Below are 13,296 nucleotides of genomic sequence, written 5' to 3' on the forward strand. Positions count from 1 at the left end.
CATACTCTATAAAAGTTTCAACCAAAATGATTTGATTTGTGTTATTGAATGTTAAATTGAGTGAATTGTATGATTCACTACAATTTATTGCAATTCATTGTGATTCAATTTTGTTTGCATAATGCATGAAACGGATCGTTTATGCAAAATACCAAAAGAGGTCAATTAATTATATTAATACACGTGTATTTTTAAGGGGGACTTACGGGTAGGTCCTAATAGGTAGACTTATTGTCCAATAGGTCATATGATAATTAATGGTGTTTTTCATTAAATACTATTAAAAAACGCAACTAATTGTTAATTTTCAACAACATTTTGAAAATTGTTACAAAAAATCTCACTAATTATAAGTTTGAGCGACAGTTTAAAAAAAACGTCACAAAAAAAGTCACTAATTTTTAACTTTCAGCGACAGTTTGAAAAATTCGTTACAGAAAACGTAACTAATTGTAAGTTCTAGCAACAATTGATAAAAAAACATGACAAAAAAGTCACTAATTATCAATTTTTAGCAACACATGCAAAAAATCGTCGCAAAAAATTATTTTTAATGACGATTTTACTAGGACTTATTTTCAATGGGACTTGACGGAAATTAAGTCTAACTATTAGGACCTATTAGTAGTTTATCTTATTTTTAAACTCTCAAGTGTATTTTTATATGTATATATTATACTAAATAAAGTGAATCTTATGATTCACAATTGATATAATTCATGATTCACTATTTTAGTAAAATGATTCACGATTTGACAACAATGGATGTATTATATAACTTTTCCCTATTTTACCTTTCATATATTATTCTTCTATGTACAACACCTAATGGTCAACAGTTAGGGGGCTTTAAAATTTATGCCAAGTTGTAGAAGTAGCAAGAATTCCATATCTTATTGTAAGTTTGGGTTCATGGGACCAAAAAAGGTAGGTTTGAAATTGTTCAGGCTCATCTTATTTACTAAACAAGAATTCAAATAAGGTTCAAGTTCAGTTTAGTAAGGGAATAAGCGAGTTGAAACAAATCCAATACTAGACACAGTTCATGAACAACTGGGTTTGTTTGTTGCTCTAGTTTGAAAGCACACGATTGTTTTGTTGATAGTAGATTTTACTTATCTTTTGAGCTAGCAAAAACACTTTTTGGCATGTGAGATTATGATGCTACTCCTTAACCATGCTATGTAGTTGGGTTTGTTTGTTGCTCTAGAGTTTGAAAGCACATGATTGTTTTGTTGGTAGTAGATTTTACTTATCTTTTAAGCTAGCAAAAAACTTTTTGGCATGTGAGCTTATGACGCTACTCCTTAACCATGCTAAATGCTATGCCTTTGCTACAGGGACAAGGAAGCTATGACGATCGTACTGAAATGGTTCGACTGATCGTTGATCTTGTAGAGGTGACCATATACGCTGATAACTCTGAATGGAGGTTGAGATAATTTCCCCCCTTTTTTTGGATAGATGCCTACTACAAAGGGATCTTTTCATAATTTAAGTCATTAATCCTAGTTTCTTTTGCATCCTTCTTTTGATTTTTCAGTTTTCATCTAGTTTTCTCAAAAGTAAATTTTACATGAAAGCTGGCATTTCTTCTTACTAGTGTTGATGAGCAGGTGGCAAGGGACATACAACTAATAGATGTTATTGCTGAAAAACAAGCTCAAATTTTTTTCTAAAGAGTGCACGTTGTTCCTGGCAGATGTGCAGATTCAATGCAAATAGCCATTGTAAGAATTCTTTCCTTTTATTTTTATAGCTTTATTTTTGTCATGGCTTTGTCTTGAAACTGAGCCCACCATTGCATTGAAATCTTGCAGTATTATTTATAGTGAGCTTCTAACTCAAGTTTCTAAAGTAGTTTGTGTTGTATTATTTTAGAAATGTTTTAGGTTTTCGTAAAATTAGGTATCTGGTAGTTGATGTATGTTACTCACTTATGTACTTGTTAGTAATTTGGTCATGACTCATGAGTGAAAGAGTAGTTAGTTACTTACTGCAGGATTATGTTTTTTTGATAAATACTTGCTGCAGGATTATATTACGATGTACAAAAACAGAATACATGGCGTGGCTTGTTGTCTGTTTGGATTTTTGTTGTTTATTTATGTTGTCTGAATTGGAGATTTGCAGTTGGACAGGAAGAAAACATGATCTTGTATTGTGATAAGAAATCCACTCTGAAAAAAATTTGTAATGTCATTTATGCATATGGCTATAGGCCCCGTTTGTTTGGGATTATAGGGAGGGGATTGGGATTACTAATCCCTTGGTATTACTAATGGGGTGTTTGTTTTGAGAGATGAGGAGGGGACTATTAATCCCTTGATATTAGTAGTCCCCTTGAAGGGGGATTGGTAAGGAGGAGATAAAGATGGTATTAGAAAAATAGCGAGGGGATTAGAAATTTTTTTATTTTTTTATTTTTTATATATTGGGAATTTTTTTTAAATATTAATGTTCAATTTTCAAAATTTTTTTATTTGTTTTATTATTTTATATAAAAATAATTTAACAATTCCTCACTATCAATCGCTTCACTAACAATCCCCTCACTATGAATCCCCTCCATTCTATCTCTAAAAGCAAACGGGGCCTAGGATGCATCTTGCATGTATTTGTTGATCTACAATTTGACCAACAAATTTCAAAAGCTAGTTATAAATTCCCAACATTGTTCTCAGCATCAATTGGACCTGTTGGGGGTATCTTGGTAGATGGCCTATGAACTATGGAGCATGGACATAAGAGTATTTGCACCAACATAAGGTGAATTCTTGTGAAGGGAATATAAGCATTTTTGCCCAGTTCCTGCTTGCTTATTGTTTTTTTAAAAAGTTAAAATGGCCTATGCAATGATTGCTACATCATGAATATAAAATGCTATTGGGGCTATTGTTTTATTATGTTTTTCCTTTCTTTGGTGCTCTGTCCTCTGCTGTTTTCATTGTTCTCCTTCCACTAACCTGGAACGTCATGATATACTTTTACATCTCTCATACTATTTTTAGGTGTTTTAAGAGTTGTGTTACCCTTCCTCAGCCCTTGAAAACAAATGGAAGTGACCCTAGGTTAGAATCCTACCTGAGATGAGCTCAGTTACTTCAGGGATCCCAGCCTATGTAATGCAAAGAAAACCACTAAGTTGCCTACATCTATTTGTGAGGCTATTTACCAACAAGGATGAAGCTACACTAGGCATTCCAATTGGATTTCTATGCCCCCATACTCAGTCCCAACAAGATACCTTTGAGACTTAGTCTATGCTCCAGGCATTACTTGGTCCATTTCTTCCACCGACGGAACCTTTTGCTTCTTGGTGGGCCTTCATGTCTCTTGATTTGTCATGCTGGTCCTAAGGTTATGTGGTGGGTCATCTACTGTCATGTGTAACTTTTGGAAGGCTATCTGACTTGTGACCTAGATTTCTACAAATTTTATGATCTGGTGACTTGTATCTTTCTATCTTTACTTTATTGCTATTGTTTGCTTGCATGCCATTGGCGTTAAGTTGGGGGTGGGTGTTTATTTGGAACTACATGTGAAGGTTGCATAAGGTTTCATTTTGAGTGTCTTTTGAGGTCTCACATTAGCAAATGCATGGATATTTCTTGTGTTGAGCAAGTTTATGAGTTGGGTGGGAATCTTTGTTTTGTGGTTTGTGAGTGTTGAGTGAGTGTGTCATGTTGTAAAGATTTGGGTGCATTTCTTGAGCAATGGGTATGTTTAATGTTCGTGGGTACCATCTTTGAACACTTTCTCGAGACTGCACTCATCCTGTTGGGATAACTTTGTAGTGTAAAGGATTGTTACATACGTTAAATGCAATCGTGCATCTCACGAAAGTGGATGTAATTAGGATTATTTTGTTTTTATTTGTTTCTAGTTGCTTTGCTCGAGGACTATTAAAGTGTAAGTTAGGTTGTGATCGATGCCAAAATGTGCCACATTGAGGCTTGTTAATCTGTACTTTGAGTCTATCGTAGTTGTAACTTGGCATAAGTAGTGGATATGTTCATTTGAATTAGATTAAGCCAGTCCTAAGGAAAAAATGAGCCAAAAACAAGAAAGGATCATGTTGATGTATCCCGCACGTGCAGTGGATATGTCTCGCACGAGCAGCTAAGATCAAAACCAAATTTGTAAGATTGGAGGAAGCATTGGGAAGCACACCTTAGTACTAAGTGACCTATTTTGCGTGCATGGGTATAAAAAGGATTTGGAGGTCTGAAACATGGTTATGAATTTTGTTGGAAAAGAGAGGCTAGGGCTAAGGAGAGGTGATTCAACAAGCTTTTCCATGGTGATTCTCTTTAGAATTGTAGCTTTTCCTCTATTCATGAGCAGCTAGAGACCATACTCAAGGGTTTCGATGAAACCTTAGCCAAGCAGCTGGGTTATATTTTAGATTTGATGATTGTTAAGTATTTTGAAACAAGTTGTTTTTGGTTATCATTGTTTTAATGCCTCAACTACTCATTCAATTTTTGTCATTGAGAATGTATGTTTTGCAATAGGCTTCTATGCTTGTGTATTGAAAGCATGAGATTGGCTATGCCTTGGCTAGACGAGTTGTGGCATTTGAAAAGCGGTTGCAGTTGCCGTAACAGTTGTGGTGGCGCGGTAGTGTTTGCGGGGTGTAAAGGCTGTAGCGTAATGGTTGCAGTAATCGAAACCGTAATTTTTTTTTTTTAATTTTTTGCACAATTTGAAAAAAACTTAATGATATGTATATATATTTTTTCATAATCACATTTATTGGGGTTTAAAATAAATTTTGATCAATTTTGATCAATTTTTAAGTATGATCCAATATATTTCATATTTTGAAATCATTATAAAAGGAGTTTTTTACATTTTATTTTAATAGTTAATGATTTTAAGAATAATTAATTTTAAATGCCTACAAATTATTTTTTACCAATAGCTTAACTAACTAAATAAAAAATATTCACAATTATTAAATGAAAGGATTATAAAATAAAAATTGTGCCATAAATTAAAAAAAATATTATAAAGAAAAAAAATTCATATAAGATTTTTTCTTTGGGCATGGATCGCTTGTATTTGTTCATTTTTTGTAAGCTTCTTTTTTTTTTTTTTTTTTTTTTTGGAGAAAATGAAGCTATTCAGAATATTGTACAAGGGTGTAACGGTGCCTAACAAACCGTTACGGCCGTTACGGTACTGCTACAGCCGTTACATAACACCAAAACAGCTGTTACACATGTGAATTTCCGTCATACCGTTATAGCGGCTGTAACGGGTGGTGGTAACCACCGCAACTGTTACGTATTACGTAACGATGTTACATAACGGTTGCGGCCGTTTTTTAAAACCTTACTCAAGGGTTTCAATGAAACCTTAGCCAAGCAGCTGGGTTATATTTTAGGATTTGATGATTGTAAAGTATTTTGAAACAAGTTGTAAAATGTTTTGGTTATCATTGTTTTAAAGCTTCATCTACTCTATGCATTCAATTTTTGTCATTGAGAATGTATGTTTTGCAATAGTTTTCTATGCTTGTGTATTGAAAACATGAGATGGGCTATGCCTTGGCTAGACGAGTTGGGGCACAAACCCTAGTTTAGTTTGGACAACTTGTGCCGGTTGAAGATTGCCCGTACTAATGGTTTGAATACCCGAATGTTGTTTGTTGTTAACGACATCAAATATGTAGTTGTGAGGTTGTTTGTTTCAAATAATTGCTTTTGTGAAACCTAAAATTAAAAACCTGGTCGCATAGCTAGTGAAGTATTTGATTCCTTGAGTCCTCTTTCCCATTTCATTTCCTCATTTTAATATTGCTTTCTTTTAACTTATAATTCTGAATTTTAATTCATAATTAAATCTATCCCAATCAAATCATTTCAAATTTGTTTGAATCCTATCAAAAAAAAAGAAAAAAAAGAAAAAAATAATAATTTAGGAATTGATACTTAAAATATACGGAACAATCCAAAAGTCCCTGTGAATTCACCTGTACTTGCTTTCTATACTTGTTTTATGTTGTACGAGAAGATTGATTTTTACGATGCTCAAGTTTTAGAAATCGAATGCATAGAGTAAACGAACCAGTAAAACATTGACAACCAAAGCATTTTACAAGTTCAAAATACTTTACAATCATCAATCCTTAAAATATAACTCAGTTGCTTGGCTAGGGCTTCATTGAAACCCTTGAGAATGGTGCCTAACCGCTCATGGAGAGAAGTCAATCTGCAAATGTAGAGAGCACTGTCCTGGAAGAGCTTGTGGAATCACCTCTTCTTAGCTCTAGCCTATCTTTCCTAGAAAAATTTAGGATCCTATTTTAGTTTTCCAAGCTCCTTTTAATACCCATGCACTCAAAATAGGTCACTTAATCTTGAGGCATAGGTCCCAATGCTTAATCGCACGTGCAGATAGTGACCACTCCATGCGCGGATTCTTGCTGTCTTATAGAGTTGGTTTTAATCCTGAGGCATAGTTCCTAATGCTTAATCGCACATGCAGATAGTTACCACTCCATGTGCGGATTCTTGCTGTCTTATAGAGTTGGTTTTAATCTTGGCCGTGCATGCGGGACATATACTCTTTTCCCCTTGTTTTTGTCTCATTTTCTTCTTAGGACTGGCTTAACCTGATTAAAATGAACATATCAATTACTTAATCAAAGTTACAACTATAGTGGATTAAAAGTATAGAACCAAATATGTGTTTACCACATCAGCACAGGGATCCTAAAAGGGTAGAGGAGTAGCCGGAAAACTCGGCGTATCACAAAATAATGCTACCGAACACACCGGCTGCCCCGAAACAAGTAAAACCACCGAGTTTGCTTACCACATCAGCAAACCATTGATCAACACAAGAAGGAAAAGGGAAAAACACCTCGATAACAAAAAAGGTAGAATAAGAAAGCACTCTAGAGAGAAACTAGCCTACGGTTTGGTAGGCTCTAATACCAAGTTGAATTTTGTAATAAGGCATTAAGTTTGAATATGGAGGGATAATAGAGACAAAAAAGATAAAAGAAAGAACACAAATGTTTAACGTGCTTTAGCCAATATTGGTCTACATCCACACACTCAAAGCCCTATGGGCTACATCTTTCATTCACTCAACTTGATACTCTTGTTAACATGATTCATCATATATATAGAGTGGGAGATACAATCAAATCCCTTCAGATAAGGAATTAAAATAAATCAAAGATACAAAAAATCATAATAAGCACAAAGCATGGGATCTCCATATATTTTAATATCTTCTGATATCTTTGACAATATAAGCTTATCTCCAACAGATTAAGGGGTCTCAATGTGGCACGTTTCGGTATTGATCATTATCTCAGTTCGAATTTGGGTGTACTGTGCTTGTAAGGAAGTTATATATGTTCTGCTAGGTGGCAAGGTTCTTTTGGAAATAGGTTATGTGGGCATCTTGGTACTTCTAGGGCCTTAAAATATTACATAATATTATAGGAAAAAAGCACATAATTGTCCTACTCTAAGCGTGTGTGCCTGCATACATGGATAGGGATGAGTGCATAGTTTGTGTGGGAGCCAGTGAATGCATGCATTTGTGTACCTACATGTTTGTTTGTGGGTGTGTGCATGCTTGCCCATAAGTTCATGTGCTAGCAAGCTTGGGCATGCAACATACCTGTTTGATCAAAAAAAGGGGAACATCCTTTTTTTTTTTTGAACTCCGGAACATCCGTTTGTTTGAGAAGTCAAATATAAAAGTATAATTGTCTAGACAAATGTCAAACTTTGTCTATGCACACATAATGCTACTTGGAATCTTACCTAGAAAACTCTTTCCCCTTTTGTAATGGAAACACACATAGTTAATAAGGCCACACAAATGCAAAAATGTACCTGGCAGTAGAAGTCAGAGTTTCAGTGCAACATACTATTTGGAGTTGACATATTTTGTCACTAATTTGAACCAAACTTAATTTCCTTATATTGGAATGTTCTGCTCATAGTATGCAGGTGATTTTGTTTCTTTCATATATAAAACTAAAGATAAACATTTTTAAGAGATGTAAAGCTATTTATCTTAATGAAACTTCCATCTTGAGTCGTGGATAGAGCCTAGATTGGAGGATGTAGAAAGAACAATTTCTTCATTTTGCTGATTTTAAACAGATGGAAATTTTTGTAATCAATCTTACAGAAAACTCAGCCTCTGCCAATTTGGCCTGTTAAATCAATGTCCTCAGTTTAAGCAAGAGCTTTGATCTTACCCCCTACTTCCCACATTTTTTGCTCATCATTTTAAATTTGATAATTATGCTTGATTTGTAGCCAACTGGAGAAACATACCCTTATAATTGGTATTTGGGACTAAGGCATATTGAGAGTGCCCAATTTTTATTGCACAGTTGGTCTGTCATTTGTAAATGATAGATATAAAATAGGTTTTCTTTTCCCTCTGCCTTCTGAAAAGGAGTATGGTTGTGCAGAATTTTGTTGGTGTTGTTGATAGAATTTGTTTTTACATGCAAAATGTATCATAACTTTTAAACATTGTTTATCACCAGATATATAACCGTCTGTTCCCTTAATCGAAGTTTATTTACAAGCCAGACATTTTTGATTTGGAAAAACAGCTTGCAAATCAATCGAATAGACTGTTGAATCTCCAAGAAATGGTCAATGATTTGGCATCAAAGGTCTACAATTTGTTTGCCTTTCAAAATACTTTTTTTGGATTTCTTATTTGTCTTTATAGTGGAGATTGTTTGCATCTTGATCATGTTCACCTAATTAAATGTTTCTAGACTGACCTTGTTTGTATGTTGTTATATTATATTGTGTTTACCTTAAGAAATGGGTTACATTTTCCTATTCTAGATATAAGGGCTTCATCCATATTCTGGAGTCTATATTTGTTCAATTCGAAGCTCTTTGATATCTGGAAGTACGCACCATAAGTTGTTAATGTGATTGCAACCATTTCCTTTGTTCAAGCGAAGTAACTTTCTGGTAATCGTTACCTATCAGATTTTCCTTAAGTGTCTGAACATTAATAAACAGTCTTAGACTACCTTGAGAAAATGAAAATCTCTAGAATTGTGCTCGACTTTTCTGCGTACCACATGTTATATGATTTATGTTTATATTTTTATATTTATCAATTTTTTTTGGAGGGTTCACTTTGAACAACTTAATTATAGATTCTGTCTTACAGTGAGGGGGAGGTGGGGTGGATTTGAACCTAGATAACAAATGGAGTCTTTCAAGTCCCTATTGATTGGGGCAAGCCTGAATTTGATTTTGTTTGTGCACTAGTTAAGAATGTTTAATTATTTTTTTTCAAAAAACTTAAATTCAGAATGCATGAATAGTGACAAATGCAAAAAGAGAAAAAGAGGAAAGTTTTGTTTAAAATATACTTGTTGCAGATGCTTAATTGTTGTCATCAGCTTGTCTATTGGTTTAGTTCCACGTATGTAAAACAAGAAAAATCTCTGTTTAATTGTCCTTTATTATTTTGTTTTTGATTTGTAGCATGCTTATACTCCAGATAAGGACTATGTGGAAGTGGAAGCAAAACTGTGGGGGCATCTGGAATCTTTCTTAGAAACTGCAAGATCCTTTAACATGATTTACACCAAGGTGTGCACTTGCCCCTTCATTTCATTGGATTGTTTAAAACCTTGTTGTCTCATTTGTCTACTCTATTAGAAGCCCGATCAATCAGAGCATACTTCTATTTTTCATAGCTGTGAACATGATCCTCGGCACACTTTTGTAGTGATGTAATGACAAGCCAATGCTTTTTGGTGGACATAGAAGGAACGTCCATTTATGTTACAGCTCAAACTTTACTACAAGTTTTTGGGACAAATTATCAAATCAACATTTCTGCAAGCTTATGCTGATTTTAACATGTACTTGATACTCAAGAATCTTTGTTGACATAATAATTTTGTTAAAGTGGAGCATGTGTCTGTTTGTGTGCGTGCAGGGCATGTTGGGATGCTAGCATCTTTGTTTGCAGACATGTGGGCTTGTTCTTGGATGTGTATTTACTGCTAATATATTTTGGATAATTGTTATGTTTTGTTTTCTGTAGGAAATTCGTTCTTGGACGCAGATGATGGAGGTACCACAACTTCATGGGTTTGGGCCAGCTGCTAATCGCTTGTTAGAGGCATACAAGACACTCTTGAAGGTAACTTGGTACTAAATTCTTTTAATGTATTCTATTACCTGCTAGGTAGTGGTTAGGCCTTAACGGATGAAAACTTTGTTTGAGCTCCTCGGAAGCTAGAAGCCAGTTCTCTGGTGTGACATGACATTTGAAAACACTTCCCATTACATATTGGCAGTTGCAAATATTTTTTCTATTTATTCTTATATGTATAGGATCACTAATGGCTCAAACTTTTTCACACTAGACTTAGCATTCATGTAGCCTAAGTGCCCAATTAAGATGGCAAAAATAGCATTGATTTAGCAATACGTTATCATGTGTAGTTTCACTGTTAATTCAAATTCTTTCTAAGTAGTCTGTTTTATGTTCTTCATGTGTTATCTAACTGCTCTTAACTCCATCCTTGTGGAGGTGGCAATTGGTTGGGTTGGGTGATTTTCTAGAGTAACAAATGTTTGTTTGATTCAAAATCAACCTGTTTTAATATACAGATCAAAAGTCTAAACCCAAACTCATTTAAAATCATATAAACCGCAATCCTCTTGCTTAACCCATTTCATAGTATTTTATAGTTTAAAACTTCTTTTAACCTAAACATGTGGCTTTAAATTATAAAATGTCTCAAATAATTTCAAATTTATAAAAATAATTATATTATTAATGAAGTATTAATATAATTAGCATCAATACCTTTTTCTATCAAAAAATCCAACATTTAAAAAAATTTCACTGACGTTTTAGTAATCTCATAGACCTTAACCCAACTGTAAGAAGCATGGATATAGTGCCTATATGATGTGATGTTGTGGATATACTGACATATTAGTTTTTTTGAAAGTCAGGACACATCTGGGACACGATAACAAATACACACATTTTTTTTAATATATATACATGAAAATAATAACAATTTATTAATTCTTTATGTTACAAATATATTTATATTTTATTAGATTAAACTAGTAATCAATTTTCACATTTTATGTGTTGAAAAGAAGTCATAACAAAAAGTTTAAAAATCTACTTTTAAGCTTCTATTTCCCATAAAAATTGAAAGTTTCAGACACTAGGATTTCCAAAATTTTAAGCCTTAAGGAAGTCCCCTAGGGGACATCCCAGTGGCTTAGGCCGCATTTCCTCTGTAATGAGACTCAAGTTCGAGTCTTCTTACCTTGCCTAAAGCCTAAAAAAAAAGTACGAAGCCTTTATGGAAGAGAAACAAATATGGGTACTACGCTTAATAGGCATAAATTAATAGGAAACCACTCCACGACCTTGAACTAAATTCATTGGTTGTTAAGAATTTTTTTTTTTTTTTTTGATTAGCAAAGAAAAATGAAACTTTATTGATGAGATGAGCAAAAACTAGCATCAATATACATCAATAAAGGAGGGTAGTGCAAAAAGCATCATAGCTAAAACTCCACAATCCCAACTAGGTTTGCACCAAAGAGAAAGCACAATCATCTGCTAGCACTAAACCCATAGATTGGCGAGAAACCAATCCAAAACAGGGAAACAAAACGAAAAACAGAAAAAAAAAACCACCCAACCACATAGCAAGGGCAACCTTCAAACATGTACAATTCATTTAAAAAAATAAATAAATTCAAACACGTACAATCCAAATCTATCTAACCTCTAAAAAAATCAAAACTCTATTGGCGAGCATTGATTTTTTTTTAATATAAAAAAATATAAAATACATATGATCCAACTCTAATAAACTTCAACTCTAACAAACTCCAACTCTAATAAACATCATCAACATTCGATTTTTATGCTAGTTTATCATAAAATCAAAGCTTCTATTAATGATAATAAAAAACAGTTGGGTACAAAAGATGCCTGTCTCAGAACTCAGGAACTCCCAAGGTAACCTTGAGACTACTATTAAGAAACACCAAAAACTTTGAGATACAAGCGATGATCTACCCATTCCATTAACTTAACCCTAACTTCCATATTACATGAAAAAATTCCAATACGCATGACTCTTAAATCATTGCAATTTATAACTTGCATTATATAATGCTTAATGATACAGTAAGGTTGATAGGAATGAACTTCATATATGTTACATTTCACGTATGCATTTTATGATATTTGTTCTAGAACACATGTTTTCCAACTCCTTTGGTATTAGTTTCCAATGTTATTATGTTGGGTTCAAATCTTGACTTCATTAGGGTTAGGAGGAAGGGCTAGCTCAATGGAGTTGCCCGTTGTTGACTTCCTAAGCCCAAACACTTCTACAGAGGAAGCGTGTCATGTTAGATACTGACACTCTTTGGTTACTTCTGAAACTGTGTTTGATACTTCTTTAACTTGTCTTAATTAAAACTTTAAATTCGTAATACTGTAGACACCCCATTTTTGACCGACCTTAAGACTCAGACGTCACCGATTGAACGCTAGGTGATGTTGCATAATGTGCTCGTTCAGAAGTTTCAGAGTCGCGGCCGTGAGCCCTGCCTCCGGACTTCCGAACCCTTTTTTGTGCCTTGTCTCGGTTTGCGAGCCAGACTCGGTTTTCTCTGTTTCTTTTCCCGAGGGAAGGGAGAGGTCCCGTAGACCGTCTCTCAAATGTCCGTAGGCTACATTTGGTGGCCGTAGGCCATTTTGCCCATTTCGGAGTCCGGTTCCCGGTTTTCAAGAGCCGTCAGGCCGTGTGCCTCGGTTCGGGACCGCTTAACCATCTCCTATTGCTCTGATTTTTGGCATACATCTTATTTCATCCCTTTTGAGGGACACTGGGGGCTGAGAAACCCACTTCGAGGTCGAATACCATTTTCGGTGCTTAACAGCCCATTTTCGGGACCCCGAACTGCGTGTTTTGGCCCCGGAACATTCGTTTTGCAACGGTTTTCGTTCATTTTTGGCAGGTACCTCTGTTTTATCACAAGGAAGGTCACTGAAGGGTGGGAGGCCAGCAATTGTTGCAGCAACCAGTTATCTCTCCTCCGGAGCCTCCCGGCGCCCGTTTTTCGCACTTCCGGGCTAATGTTGAATACCTTGGAGCTAGTGTTGCCAACTTTCAACCACATATCTGTGATCTACACATCTGAGAGGCCCCTAAAAGTTGGTGGCCGGCCATTAAGGTCACCTGACCCTTTTGACCCCTTTCTTCCGGGCTAATGTTGA

The 13,296-nt window shown here is 34.9% G+C and overlaps 1 pseudogene across 1 annotated transcript in view; it reads left to right on the top strand.

Annotated features, from left to right (window-relative positions):
• The first annotated feature begins 962 nt into the window (after positions 1-962).
• Positions 963-13,296, top strand: part of LOC114322427 (AUGMIN subunit 7-like) — a 32,437-nt pseudogene continuing 20,103 nt past the window's right edge. Inside the window, exons 1-6 of the transcript XR_014329746.1 lie at positions 963-1,432; positions 1,604-1,730; position 1,981; positions 8,576-8,665; positions 9,504-9,611; positions 10,072-10,170. The product of XR_014329746.1 is annotated as an AUGMIN subunit 7-like (transcript). The remainder of the gene's footprint in view (positions 1,433-1,603; positions 1,731-1,980; positions 1,982-8,575; positions 8,666-9,503; positions 9,612-10,071; positions 10,171-13,296) is intronic.

The sequence above is a fragment of the Camellia sinensis genome, chromosome 5 (genome assembly GCF_055761805.1).
Source record: "Camellia sinensis isolate YWXY chromosome 5, ASM5576180v1, whole genome shotgun sequence".
NCBI lineage: Eukaryota > Viridiplantae > Streptophyta > Magnoliopsida > Ericales > Theaceae > Camellia > Camellia sinensis.